The sequence below is a fragment of the Pristis pectinata genome, chromosome 3 (genome assembly GCF_009764475.1).
Source record: "Pristis pectinata isolate sPriPec2 chromosome 3, sPriPec2.1.pri, whole genome shotgun sequence".
NCBI lineage: Eukaryota > Metazoa > Chordata > Chondrichthyes > Rhinopristiformes > Pristidae > Pristis > Pristis pectinata.
Window position 1 is genome coordinate 58,410,219 of NC_067407.1, and position 13,218 is coordinate 58,423,436.

General features: G+C 44.2%; 1 protein-coding gene across 1 annotated transcript in view; it reads right to left on the reverse strand.

The window, feature by feature from the left end:
• qsox1 (quiescin Q6 sulfhydryl oxidase 1) overlaps window positions 1-13,218 on the reverse strand; it is a 120,607-nt gene that overhangs the window by 3,528 nt on the left and 103,861 nt on the right.

Consider the following 13,218-nt stretch of genomic DNA (forward strand, 5'->3'; position numbering starts at 1 on the left):
AGTATTTACAGACATATTCAACCTCTCGCTTCTGCAGTCTGAGGTTCCCACCTGCTTCAGAAAGGCTTCTAGTGTACCGGTGCCCAAGAAGAGTGTGGTGACCTGCCTCAACAACTACCGTCTTACATCAAATGTAATGAAGTGCTTCAAGAGGTTGGTTATGGCGCGAATCAACTCCTGCCTCAGAGGTGACCAGGATACGCTCCAATTTGCCTACCGTCACAACAGGTCAACAGCAGATGTGATTTCTCCGGCTCTTCACTTTGCTCTGGACTATCTGGACAACAGGAACTCATACATCAGGCTGCTGTACATCGACTACAGCTCAGCATTCAACATAATTATCCCATCCAAACTCGTGGTTAAGCCTCAAGACCTGGGCCTCTGTACGTCCCTCTGCAACTGGATGCTCAAATTCTTCATCAGCAGACCTCAATCAATGAGGATTGATAACAACATCTCCTCCTCGCTGATCATCAACACAGGTGCACCTCAAGGCTGCGTGCTCGGTCCCCTGCCCAACTCTCTATACACACATGACTGTGTGGCTAAGCACAGCTCCAATACCATCTTCAAACTTGCCGCCAACACTACTGTTGTTGGATGAATCACAGGTGGCGATGAGTCAGCTTACCGGAGTGAGATAGGACACCGGGTTGAGCGGTGCCCCAACAACAACCTCTCGCTCAATGTTGGCAAAACTAAAGAGCTGATTGTTGACTTCAGGAAGGGGAAGGAGGATGAACATGCACCAGTCTACATTGGGGGATTGGTGGTGGAGAGAATCAGCAGCTTTAAATTCCTGGGCATCAACATATTGGATGACCTGTCCTGGGCCCAACACATAGATGCAATCGTAAGGAAAGCATGCTAGTGTCTTTACTTTCTTAGGAGATTAAGGAGGTTCGGCTTGTCACAAACACCTAACAAACTTCTACAGATGTACTGTTGAAAGTATACTGACTGGTTGCATCATGGTCTGGTATGGCAATTTCAATGCACAGGAATGCAAGAAGCTGCAGAGAGTAGTGGACTCAGCCCAATGCATCATAGGCACATCCCTCCCCACTATTGGTAGTTGCCTTCTTGAGGTGCTGCCTCAAGAAGGCAACATCCATCATCAAAGATCCCTACCATGATATTTTCTCACAGCTACCATTGGGCAGGAGGTACAGAAGCTTGAAGTCCCACACCACTAGGTTCAAGAACAGCCATTTTCCTTCAACCATTCGGTTCTTGAACCAACTGGCAAGACCCTAATCACTACAGTTTAGCAACTCTGTGACCACTTTGCACTAAAATGGACTTTCTTTTCCTTGTTCTAATTGTGCTCTTTCTTGTAATATTTGTGTATAACTTATGTTTTTCTTGTGGGTGCTGCTTATATGATGCTGTGTGCCTGTGATGCTGCTGCAAGTAAGTTTTTCATTGCACCTGTGCGTACATGACAATAAACTCGACTTGGTGGCAGCATGGTTCCTATGTTCACTGTGAAGCAGCACTGAATGGTGATTGAGCACCTGCAGTTGGACTTGGAGTACTGATGACCACTCCAACCCACTCTCTCCTATCTCGTTCTCACTGGCAAAGGAGTGAATGATCAGTGGCCTTGGGAAAACCCACTGTCATATCTATTGGCCGGTGCCATGGTGAAGAGTGGGAATGGAAAGTAGTAGTAGGGAGATATAGCAATGGAAATGGATCTTTCAGCCTACTGAATCTGCGCTGACCATCAACCACCCATTTACATTGTTCTTACATTAATCCCAACCTTTATGCTCCCCACCTTCTCATCAACTGCCCTCAGATTCTATCACTCACCGACACTAGGGGCAATTTACAGTGGCCTATTGACTCACCAAACCTTGGGATGTGAGAGGAAACCAGAGCAGCCGAAGGATGGCGTCTTCGTCACAGGGAAAGCATGCAAACTGCACAGAGATAGCACCAGAAGTCAGAATTGAACCCAGGTCTCTGGTGTTGTGAGGTAACTGCTCTACTAACTGCGCCACTCTGCTGGTAAAAAGTAGAACAGGTTTTGAGTATGTAACTAGATACTCGAGGTATGTAACTAGGTAACTAACAGATATATAACTACAGGGCAGTGCTGTCAAATGCATCTGGAACCTCATTTGGAGGCATTTGTTGTCTCCATACTACCAAAAGGCCGTTGGAGCACCAGTGGAATGGAAAAGATTTACAAGGATTTTGCCAAAGTTGAAGCTCACTGTCAGGAAGCACTAAGAGCGTTTTTCTCTGGAAAAGGGGAAGCAGAGTGTTGTGAGAATGTTAATTTGTTGAAGCCAATAGTACTTCCATATTTGTGGGAAGGTTGTTGAATAGGCATAGAAGAGAAGAATATGGTCGGATCTGAGTAAAGCGGGAAGAGGTTCATGCATCACGCAAACACTGGCATGGAGTATTTTGACCACGTGACCATTTTCTGTGCTGTGCATTTTATGAAATTCTACATGAATTTACAGTGGCCCATTAACCTACCAACCCGCATGCCTTTGGGATGTGGGAGGAAACTGGAGCACCTGGTGGAAACCCATACATTCACAGGGAGACCATGCAAACTCCACACGGATGGTGGCAGAGGTCAGAATTGAACCCGGGTCGCTGATGCTGTGAGACAGCGGCTCTACTGTCTGTGCCATTACACTGCTGTTATTTGCTCAAAGGGGGTCTTATTGCCATAACAGACGATTTGTGTATTTCTTTCTGTTTGCCCTGTAAGAAACAAGTTTTGGTTGACAAGTATTTTGCATTAAATCACTGCCCCTTTAAGTGCTGCAAAAGATATCTTTATTAGTCACATGTACATCAAAACACAGTGAAATGCATCTTTTGCATAGAGTGTTCTGGGGGCAGCCCGCAAGTGTTGCCACACTTCTGGCGCCAACATAGCATGCCCACAGCTTCCTAACCTGTACATCTTTTGGAACGTGGGAGGAAACCGGAGCACCCGGAGGAAACCCACGCAGACACGGGGAGAATGTACAAACTCCTTACAGGCAGTGGCCAGAATTGAACCCAGGTCGCTGGCGCTGTAAAGCGTTACGTTAACTGCTACACTACCGTGCAATTTCTGCAGCTCAGAGCCAGAGTGCAAGGAAGTCATCTCAAACATGAGGCACTGCCTATAAAGAGGAACATACAAAACTGAGGAATGGAAGCAGGAGAAGGCCATTCATCCCCCTCATGCCTGCTCCATCATTCAATAAGATCATGGCAGATCTTTTACCTCAGCACCACTTTGTTGCAGTAATCCTTAATATCCAAAAATCTATCACTCTGTCATGAAAATATGAATATACAGGAACATAGAGAGGAAGAATTGTTTACAATAGGAGGAAACTATGGAGCTTTTGTGTTTAAAATCCAAAGTATTACGAGTTTTTATTCAACAGTTGGAAGAACAGATGGCTGCAGATGAACAAGCAGTCAAGAGGCCTGGCTGATTTGAAACACTTGCCGTTCAGGCTGGTAACCCAATAATGGAGTGTCCAGTCAATCTGCCTTGTTAGAGCTTTTAACCATTCAGCCATCCATCAAGGAGGTCAGAGCAATTGAGAACCAAACCCTCAACAGACCCACTATCACCATGCACTTCACTACAGCTTGTTGTTAGGCACCATCCCAAGTGCCACATTATGCTGAGGGTCAGCTGTCACTCCATTGTTGGCTTGTCTCTCTGCCTTCACCATTCAATGTATGTGCTAATGAAAATAGCAAGAAGGGGCTTGGTAAACCATTCATTGTGGGTGACGCTAGTTAATCAAGAAGTACAAAAGCATTCACTCCAGCAGGTATCACAATGAGCATTACAGATCCAATGAAGAACTTGGGAAATGCGTGTTATATGTCATGGAGTGGGGGTGATGTCAGTCAGTGCCAGGACAGACTGCCAGCTCCATGCAACCCTCTTTACCCGGAGGTCGATTTGTGTGTGTTTCAGAGATCTGCTCGAGGCATCTGAATGGCCAAGCATTTCAGATTCGGTCAGTTACTGCTGGGGCTTATTGCTTATTCATGTTAACTAGGAAGTGCTACCATGTATCTACATCCTTATACTCAGACTTCTGACCCAGAAGCAAGAGTGCTACCAACCACGGGAAACTGGGATCTCCACAGAGGATGGACGTAGCAGGAAGACTAGCAGGGTCAGGAGTTATGAAGGCCAATAACAATCCAAAGACTACAATAGAGCTGGGAGGAGCAAAAATCTTCAATCCAGCTAGCCCCACCTTCACCTGAGTACTTTTACAGTATTCTGTGCAGTCCTGGTCCTTACTCCGTTCCCTGGGAAGAGGCATGTGGTGTCATGGTAAATTTAGTGGATTAGCTGTCAAACCTCTGAATCAATTATCACAAAGCCCACCATGGAAACTGGGGAATTTAATTTCAAGTAATTAAACAAATTGTTAATTTAAATTTAAAAAATAACTTGCGTTAATAATCTAAATTTACCGTCCTTACCCAGTCTAGGCTATGTGTAACTCCAGGCACACTAAAGTGGTCGACTCTTATACATCCTCAGTGTAGGAACAATAATGGATGGATGATAAGTTTCAACCTTGCCAGTGACATTCTGTGAACAAATAACTTGTATCTCCATAGCTTTTCCTTCATCCACGTTCTGACCTAATCTCCAAGGTGGATATAACTTTGGCCCAAACCATTACCAAAGTTCCAAGTTCTTTGAAGCAAACTTTTAAATTCCACCATACCAATTCCACTTACACCATTCTGGTTTGAACATAACTCCTTTACATTAATTTCATTTATATTTTGCATCCATTGGGTGGTGAAAACACTTTTCATTAATACAAAGTGTGTGAAATCCCACATGATAACATGCAACATTTTTCATTAACTTCAATGAACTGTGAACACAATCACTTTCTTGGAAAGTGATGTCTTTCAGGGTTTGTCTTTTCTGGAGATTTTACCACTGGCTCCTTAATTGTCTGAAGGATATCCTAAATTAACAATATTAAAAGAGCAAATTATCTGATCATTGCCACACTTTGGGAGCTTGCTGTGTGCTAATCAGTGGCCACAGTTCCCCACATTACAAGGGTGTCTACATTTAGGAAATATTTAATTGGCTGTTAAATGGTTTGAGACATCCATAATCAAAGTCTTTCTTTCCCATTCTAAATCACATTTTGCCAATCCACAGTACGGCAGATTGGAATATGATGCAACATCTAATCCCAGATCTCATTACAAAATAAATTCCAACACACAATTCCAGACATTCCACAGAAAGTCCTGTCAATCTCATCCTGTAACTATGGCAGAAAATATCCTTTGTTATCCCATTCAGGATTTCACAGACTGTATCCTGAATATAAATGAGAAAAAAAATTTGAATTGTATGTTTGTAAAATCCCCTGTGTTTTTTACAAATCATACTTAGGGCTTGAATTATTAGATTTCTATTTCAGTTTTGTACAGGGTGTTTACTTGATTAAAAAAAACTTTAGGTAAATTCCTCAGCCTTTGGTTTCGATACTGAACTATAACTAAATTGGGAACAACTACAAAATCCCTGTGCATTCCAAGTTATTCAGATCTGCTCATGATACTATAGTTGCAGGCTTATTTTCCCTCGAGTTTCCTTGGGCACACCGCAAAATGGTGTATTCGATTAAGCATCCTCTAAAGAACACATTGGTGGCCGTCTGTATACAGCATTCTTAAAGTAAAAGTCACAGTTGACAATGTAACATGCATTGCCAATGTGGAGTTTTATCAGTGTAGAAAAGTAAAAATTGAATTTTTTGAGCTGCTCTTCAAGGACTTTTTTCTTCATTCATACTAGTTAAAACAAAGATAAAATTCAAGCTGTAATTATGAACCTACTCCAAAATAAAGACAAATACAACCCTCAGTAGGTGTAAAAATTACTTTTAAACAATGCAATTCCCATTTTATTCAGTAGTATACTTCTCTCATGAATTTTCCTAATGCTCATGAATAAATCTATTACCCTGTGGGACCCACATTTTCACTATATTCTCTGTTGATATATGGGCCCATTCTATTTACTACCACACATGATGTCTTGTGTTGGTTCCTTTCAACCCCCAGAGTATTTAATCCATCCCCTTCACTCTTTACAAAGGGGGAAGACTACAGCTGCTGCCTTCTCCCCAGAGTCTATTATGCCTTTCTCAACACTAGAAATCTTGCATCACTCCCTTGGTCCCTGTCCTGACTAAATCTTTTGCATGCTCAAATTGCTGCAGTTAACAAGGATGAATAACAGGAGTGGCCAACTTGCCCGCACAGTTGTACTCCCTGGAATTGCTGGAGCAGAGTGTGGTTGCAGCTGGGTTTGAAAGCCAAGAGACTGCAAGTCCCAGCGATGCATTTGGATAATCAATGCAAATACGATGGTATGTATGCCTTCCCCAACTAAAAAGCCGGTGCATTTAGCCCATCAGCTTCATTGACAGGTCACCTTCAAAGTAAAGTTCACGATCTTTGATGGCATTTGTTTCCTTTGCAAGGGTGTGACCTCTCTATTCCCTGCAGAGCCCTGTAACTAAATCTTCCTGGGCCAAGGCTGTGCTTCAAGATGGGAGAAGGGATGGAGGTTTGTGGGCAGATGTGAGAGCAGTCATTTTGATAATGCTGCATGTTATGGAAACTGACAGGATCCAATCAACAGCTGGATATGTGTGGGGCTGCTAATGACGACCATTTGAGGGTTGACGAAGTTAGAACCCAACTCTCAGAGTGAAAGTCTCAGAAACCCCACATACAACAGGAAGATGAAAATAAAAAACAAAATATGCTGGAAACGCTCAGCAGGTCAGGCAGTATCTGTGGGAAGAGAAACAGAGATAACGTTTCAGGCAAAAGAACTGGGAAGGAGGCAAAAGAACTGGGAAGGAGACAAAAGAAACTTGTTCAGCTTCAGAGATGGTAGGGGAGGGAGATGTCTCTGACAGGGTGAAACCGAAGTGGCCGGGGGATAAGTCGTAAACAAGATTTTTTTTTGTCTGGGAGTGGAGGACATGTCCAGTCTCCCTGCCCTGCATCTCCTACATTATTTTGTCTACGTGCTCACTCTCTGACTGCTCCCATTCACCCATCGACCAGATAACTTCGTTTACAGCTTATCCCCTTTGTCCACTTCCCAGTCCTGACGAAGGGTCTTCGACCTGAGAAGTTAACTCTGCTTCTATTCCCACGGATGCCCCCTGTTCTGCTGAATGTTTCCGGCATTTTCCATTTTTATTTTAGATTTCCAGCATCTGCAGATTTTTTTCATTTTCACTTGCATAAAGATTGGAGGAGTTTCTTCAGTCACTTTTGCACTTGGTGATAAAGTACATTGTTCCATTTTTTTTTCATCTTGAACTCTCCTAGACCAGGAAACAGCATTGACCAGAGGCTGGGTTGTTGTTCCCTTGATACTTGCGGTAAGACCAGACCGCATTTGAAGCCACAACATCGTTTGCAATGTACTTTTAGTGCCTTTGATGCTCCTTTCTTGTAGGCTATGAGCTGCAACCACCATTTCCCAGCCCTGCCCCACAGGAATGTCATGGTGTGCCTCAGCCTGAAATGTGTTTGACATTAATTGGAAACCAAATGGTGAAGGTGGTTAGCCATTTTTGCCCTGGGGGAAAAAAAAGTAAAGAAAAAAAATGGCTAACACGAGGGGACATAATTTTAGGGTGATTGGAGGAAGATATAAGGGGCATGTCAGGGGTAAGTTTTTTTTACACAGAGGGTGGTGGGTGTGTGGAACGCACTGCTGGCAGAGGTGGTGGAGGCAGATACATTAGGGACATTTAAGAGACTCTTAGATAGACACATGAATGATAGAGAAATGGGGGGGCTATATGGGAGGGAAGGGTTAGATAGATCTTAGAGCAGGATAAAATATCGGCACAACATTGTGGGCCGAAGGGCCTGTACTATGCTGTAGTGTTCTATGTTCCATGGACAGATTGAGACATTTAGGACTGGTATAAAAAATAAAATGCTGGCTAGAAATTTATTTATATGATTCCAAAACAAAATGGAGGTTGAAGGGTGGCCTTATAGAGGTTTATAAAATTAAAAGGGGCATAGATAGGGTAGATCATCACGTTCTTTTTCTCAGGGTAGGAGAGTCCAAAACTGGACAGAGTAGGTTTAAAGTGAGAGGGGAAAAACTCAAAGGAGACCTTGTTGACAAGTTTTTTCACACAGACGGTGCTGGGTATTTGGAACCAGCTGCCAAAGGATGTGGCAGAGGCAGGTACAATTACAACGTTTAGAAAACATTTGGAATAGGTACATGGATAGGAAAGGTTTGGAGGATTATCGGCCAAATGCAGGCAAATGGGACTTGCTTATATGGGCATCTTGGTCAGCAGGGATGAGTTGGGCCGAAGAGCCTGTTTCTGTACTGTTCTGTGCTATGAACCAATGAAGTAAAAACAACGCTGTGCTGTTAAAAATTGGCATACCCTGGAGCACAGCAATTCTGCACACATTTTCAGGTATCATAGCGCTTGTTGGAAAATTAATCTCCTCATCTGTTGGTGGGATTTTCCTCCTCTGCCACAGCTTTCTTCTGGTTTAAAACTCCTCCCACATTGTCAACACAATATACACTTGCAGTGAGATTTTCAAACCCACTGGTGTGAAAATCAACAGTTTTCAGGGCAAGGATGAGGTTCAGGGTAAGGTGTAATGGTTTGGAGGGGATCTGAGGAAGAACTTTTACCACCCAAAGGGTAGTTGGAATCTGGAACACACTGCCTGAGTGGGTGGTGGAGGCAGGTACTCTCACAACAATTAAGAAGCATCTAGATGACCACTTGAATCGCCAAGGCATAGAATACTATGAACCAAGTGCTAGTAAATTGGATTGGTATAGACAGGTGTTTAGTGCCCAACATGAACATAATGGGCCGAAAGGCCTAGTTCTGTGATGTACAAGTTGTTACTTAACAAAATGGTTTCCCTTGAAACCATGCTATTTAAGAGGTAAGACTCAAACTGCACTCTGTCCTCATGAGATATGCGACCTTCTACAAGCTCAAGTACAACCTCGCACGCATCTTGACAGCTTTGTCTGCGGAGGTCAGAGTCAGGGTTACTCTCAGCCTACCTAGTCTCAGGATCACTCCATGTCTCTGCTGCTGACCTCTGCTATGTTAGCGAGGTCACCTTAACTCCATGTAAAGGCAAGGGGACTTTACCTACTTCTTCATCCCACTGGAGCAGGGAGGGTGGCCATGGCCATTTGCCTGCATCACAGGCTTCCACAGAGTTCAGGCATTCGGAGATGGAGACATCCCTGGAGACCCCCCTGCTGGGAGTGTGTGGCTGTAACCCTGAAGGGTCTCCGTGGTCTCCTTGCACAAAGAACACTTCTCCTCTGGACACTCTTCTTCATGATCCTGTCTTGATCTCTCTGACTCCCTGACAGCACTCTCCCATCCAACTTCCATCAATGCAGCACCCACTAATTCAGTGGCAACACTTCCCGGTAGCTGGAAGAGTGCTGTTTTATGGTGCGTTTCTCTGAGAGCTGGCTATAAGGATCACACATGCTCATTCACCGGGCAGCCTGCTACACTACTGGCCAGTTTGGGAAGATGGGTGGTCCACACTTTCAGAAGAAGGGAGGAATGGGAAGAACTCTCCCAGGATGACTGTACACTTTATTTATCATGCCTATTTCTACTGGAGGCAGACATGTACTCTTTAATCCTCTGTTGCCTGATTTCCCACCTAAAAAGGAGGACTGAAACCAAGACATTCACAGCATGGGCTACCGATGAGGAGCTCAATCACTACCTTCCCCTCCCACTGAAAATAAACTCATCTGTTTCCCTCTGACATCAGGAACAAGAGAAAGGCCATTGAGCCCCTGGAGTTTCTCCTGCCATAACATTAAACAATAATTGATCACTATTGTAACTCCATTTATGCGATGATAGCCTTGGACAACAAAAATCAAACAAAATGCTGGAAACTAGCAGACACAGTAGTGTAGTAGTTAGCGTAACGCTATTACAGTGCCAGTGACCCAGGTTCAATTCTGGCCACTGTCTGTAAGGATTTTGTACATTTTCCCTGTTTCTGCGTGGGTTTCCTCCAGGCGCTCCAGTTTCCTCCCACATTCTAAAGATGTACGGGTCAGGAAGTTGTGGGTAGGCCACGTTGGTGCCGGAAGTGGGGTGACACTTGTGGGCTGCCCCCAGGACATTCTACATAAAAGATGCATTTCACTGTGCGTTCTGATGTACATGTGACTAATAAAGATATCTTATCTTATTATCAGCGGCTCTTAGGGAGAGCAAGAGTGAATGCTTCAAGTCAAAGACCCTACCAGTGAATATCTCTGATAGGCATCTACCTTACAGGATATTCCTCATCACATCCATCTTCCTCCTATCCTCTCTGCAACTTAAAACTAACTTGCTTTCTTTCTCCCCCAGTTCTAATGAGGGATCAGTCTTCAACCTGCAACATTAACTGTTGCCCTCTTCACAGATGCTGCCTGACCTGCTGAGATTTTCTAGCACCTTATTTCCATTTCAGGCATGTGCAATTTTATTTTTGATTTTCAAGAATCAAACAATCTCCCTTTTTGAAGTTTTCAATCTCTCTTCCAGTTTCAACAGTTTTTCTGGGCAAGGGTGTAGGAGGTCAGACAGGAGTAAAGAGTTGCTTCCTGATTACGTTGTTGCAGGGCACTGTTGTAGATTAAAGTTGTGGCCCCTTCCTCTGGACTCCCTCAGAAGAGAATATAGGTTGGGCCAAAATCACAATGGAGGAGGGCAGCAAATCTGTGGCACTGCCTATCAATCCCTGCAAGCAAGAGACAGCAGATGCTGGAATATGGAGCAAAAAACAAACTGGAGGAACTGTGTAGAGACGGGGTGGGGGAGGAATTGTCAATGTTTTGGGTTGAGACCCTGCATTAGGACTGAGAGTGGAGAGGAAAGATTGCCAGTAGCCAATTTCTAGAGGCAGTCTCTCAAGAAGGCGGCATCCACCATTAAGGACCCTCACCCACCCGGGACATGCCTCTTCACGTTACTACCATTGGGGAGGAGGTACAGGAGCCTGAAGACCCAAACTCGATGTTTCAGGAACAGTTTCTTCCCCTCCACCATCAGACTTCTGAATGATCCATGAACACGACCTAATTATTCCTCTTTTGCACCATTTATTTTTGAAACTTATTCTATTTTTATGCCTTTATGTCTTGCACTATACTACTGTCACAAAACAACAAATTTCGCGACATATGTCAGTGATAATAAACCTGATTCTGTGTCAGTATAAAGAAGAGAAGGCAACAGCCAGTACAAAGAGGAGATGGCGAGGGGCAATATAAAGAGGAGAGGGCGAGGGCCAGTTGAAAGAGGAGAGGGCGAGGGCCAGTTGAAAGTGGAGAGGGCGAGGGCCAGTTGAAAGTGGAGAGGGCGAGGGGTCCCTACAAATGCTGCTCGACCTACTGAGTTCCTCCAGCAGTTTGTTCTTTACTTGGCTGACTGGTTTTGAATGTGATCAGACAAGTTATCTGTCCTTGGGGAAATAAGAGAACTCTGGAAATGTTTAATTAAGCTCTGCTGCTCTTGACCCGTTCTGTAGTTCGACACATCAATGCAAAATGTCAGTCATTTTCAATTCCGTCACAAGCTGCTAGAAGGCACCAGACAGAAAAAATGATGAAATTCTTCATGGGATTGCTATTTACTGACTGATGCCTCTGAGAACTGAAATGTCTGATGGAGGTTAGCACATTGGAGTGCAGCAGGTAGTGCTGTTGCTTCACAGCTCCGGCTGCCTGAGTTCGATCCTGATCTCTGGTGCTGTCTGTGTGGAATTTGCACATTCTCCCTGTCACTGCTTGCGTCTCCTCCAGGTGCTCTGGTTTTCTCTCACATTGCAAAGGTTGGTAGGTCAATTGGTCGCTGTAAATTGTCCCGAGTGTAGGTGAGTGGCAGAAAAGTTGGGGTTGGGGGAGGGCGCTTGATAAACATGATACGTAAAATAGATTACAACAAAATAAGTGGGTGAATAGGATTACTCTGAGAGCCAGCATAGAATTGATGGGTCGAGTGGACTTCTATTTTGTGGGAAAAAATGAGATGTTCAGCATGATGCTATTAAGTACAGAGATTGGGAAGAGAGTGCTAATTGATTATAATGGTAGATATTACATATTACTGGGACAGCTCTTTCTTCATCCCCTCCTTCTTCCCCTTCCCCAGCACCGTTGGACGAGGTGGCATGGTCAAGTGGCTGAGAGGAAGGAGTGGTGGTAATGAGGAGGGGCATGAGGTAAAGAGGGGGTTGCAAAGGGTTATTAAGGGAACCAAGTAGTGCATTATATCAGTATGTGATGGCTGTGTCATTTCCTCAGAGTTTCCCCCGCCACAGGTTTTTATATTTATCTCTATCATGTTGCCGTGTTTACTTCGCGTCTCATCATAAACTGGGGTCAGGTGACTGAGGATTGTATTAGTGTTTGACTCAGGACAAGAGTATACCAAAGACTTGAGCGAAAGGTCATTGCAGTGAGACACCTCATGGAGACCGTGTAATGTTAAAAAGGCCAACTCCACAAAACTGAATGGGGACCATGATACACCAGCTGAACCTCCGTACAGAAAGAGGCTGGTACGGGAATTAAAAGGCACTTGCTTTCTCTGTTGCTCCATGAATGAACATTGAGAAGGGTTTCTCGGATGCACTGACTTCTTTTGGTGAAAGAGTTGAATTTGAGCCATGTCAGTCAAGTAGAACAGTTTTAAGTAAACACTTGCTAAACTGTTTCATTTGGTGCATAATCTGCTCTGTATTTAGTGCCTGAAATGAAAGGATTGAGAACAGCTCCCTCAGGACACTATACCAGCCAATAAAATCCTCAAAAATCCCAACTGTCATTAGAGAGTTTGCAAAGATGGGGGCCAAATTAATTGTACTGACACTTTACAAATGGTAGGATTTCATGCTTCATTGACCCTAAAGCAGTGGAGTTAAATGGCACGCATCAAACACCCTCCCCTGGGGAGAGCCCAGCTCCACGTGCCATTTACAACAACTGCCCCTCCCCTCCCTAAACACAAGGCTGAAGAAGGCTGCATGAGATAAGCAGTAGTCTGTGTCCCCACAGCAGCCACCTGCTGCCTCGCTAAAGCTTTCCTAATCCAAGGAAAGCTGAATGCATGCCCTCCCAAT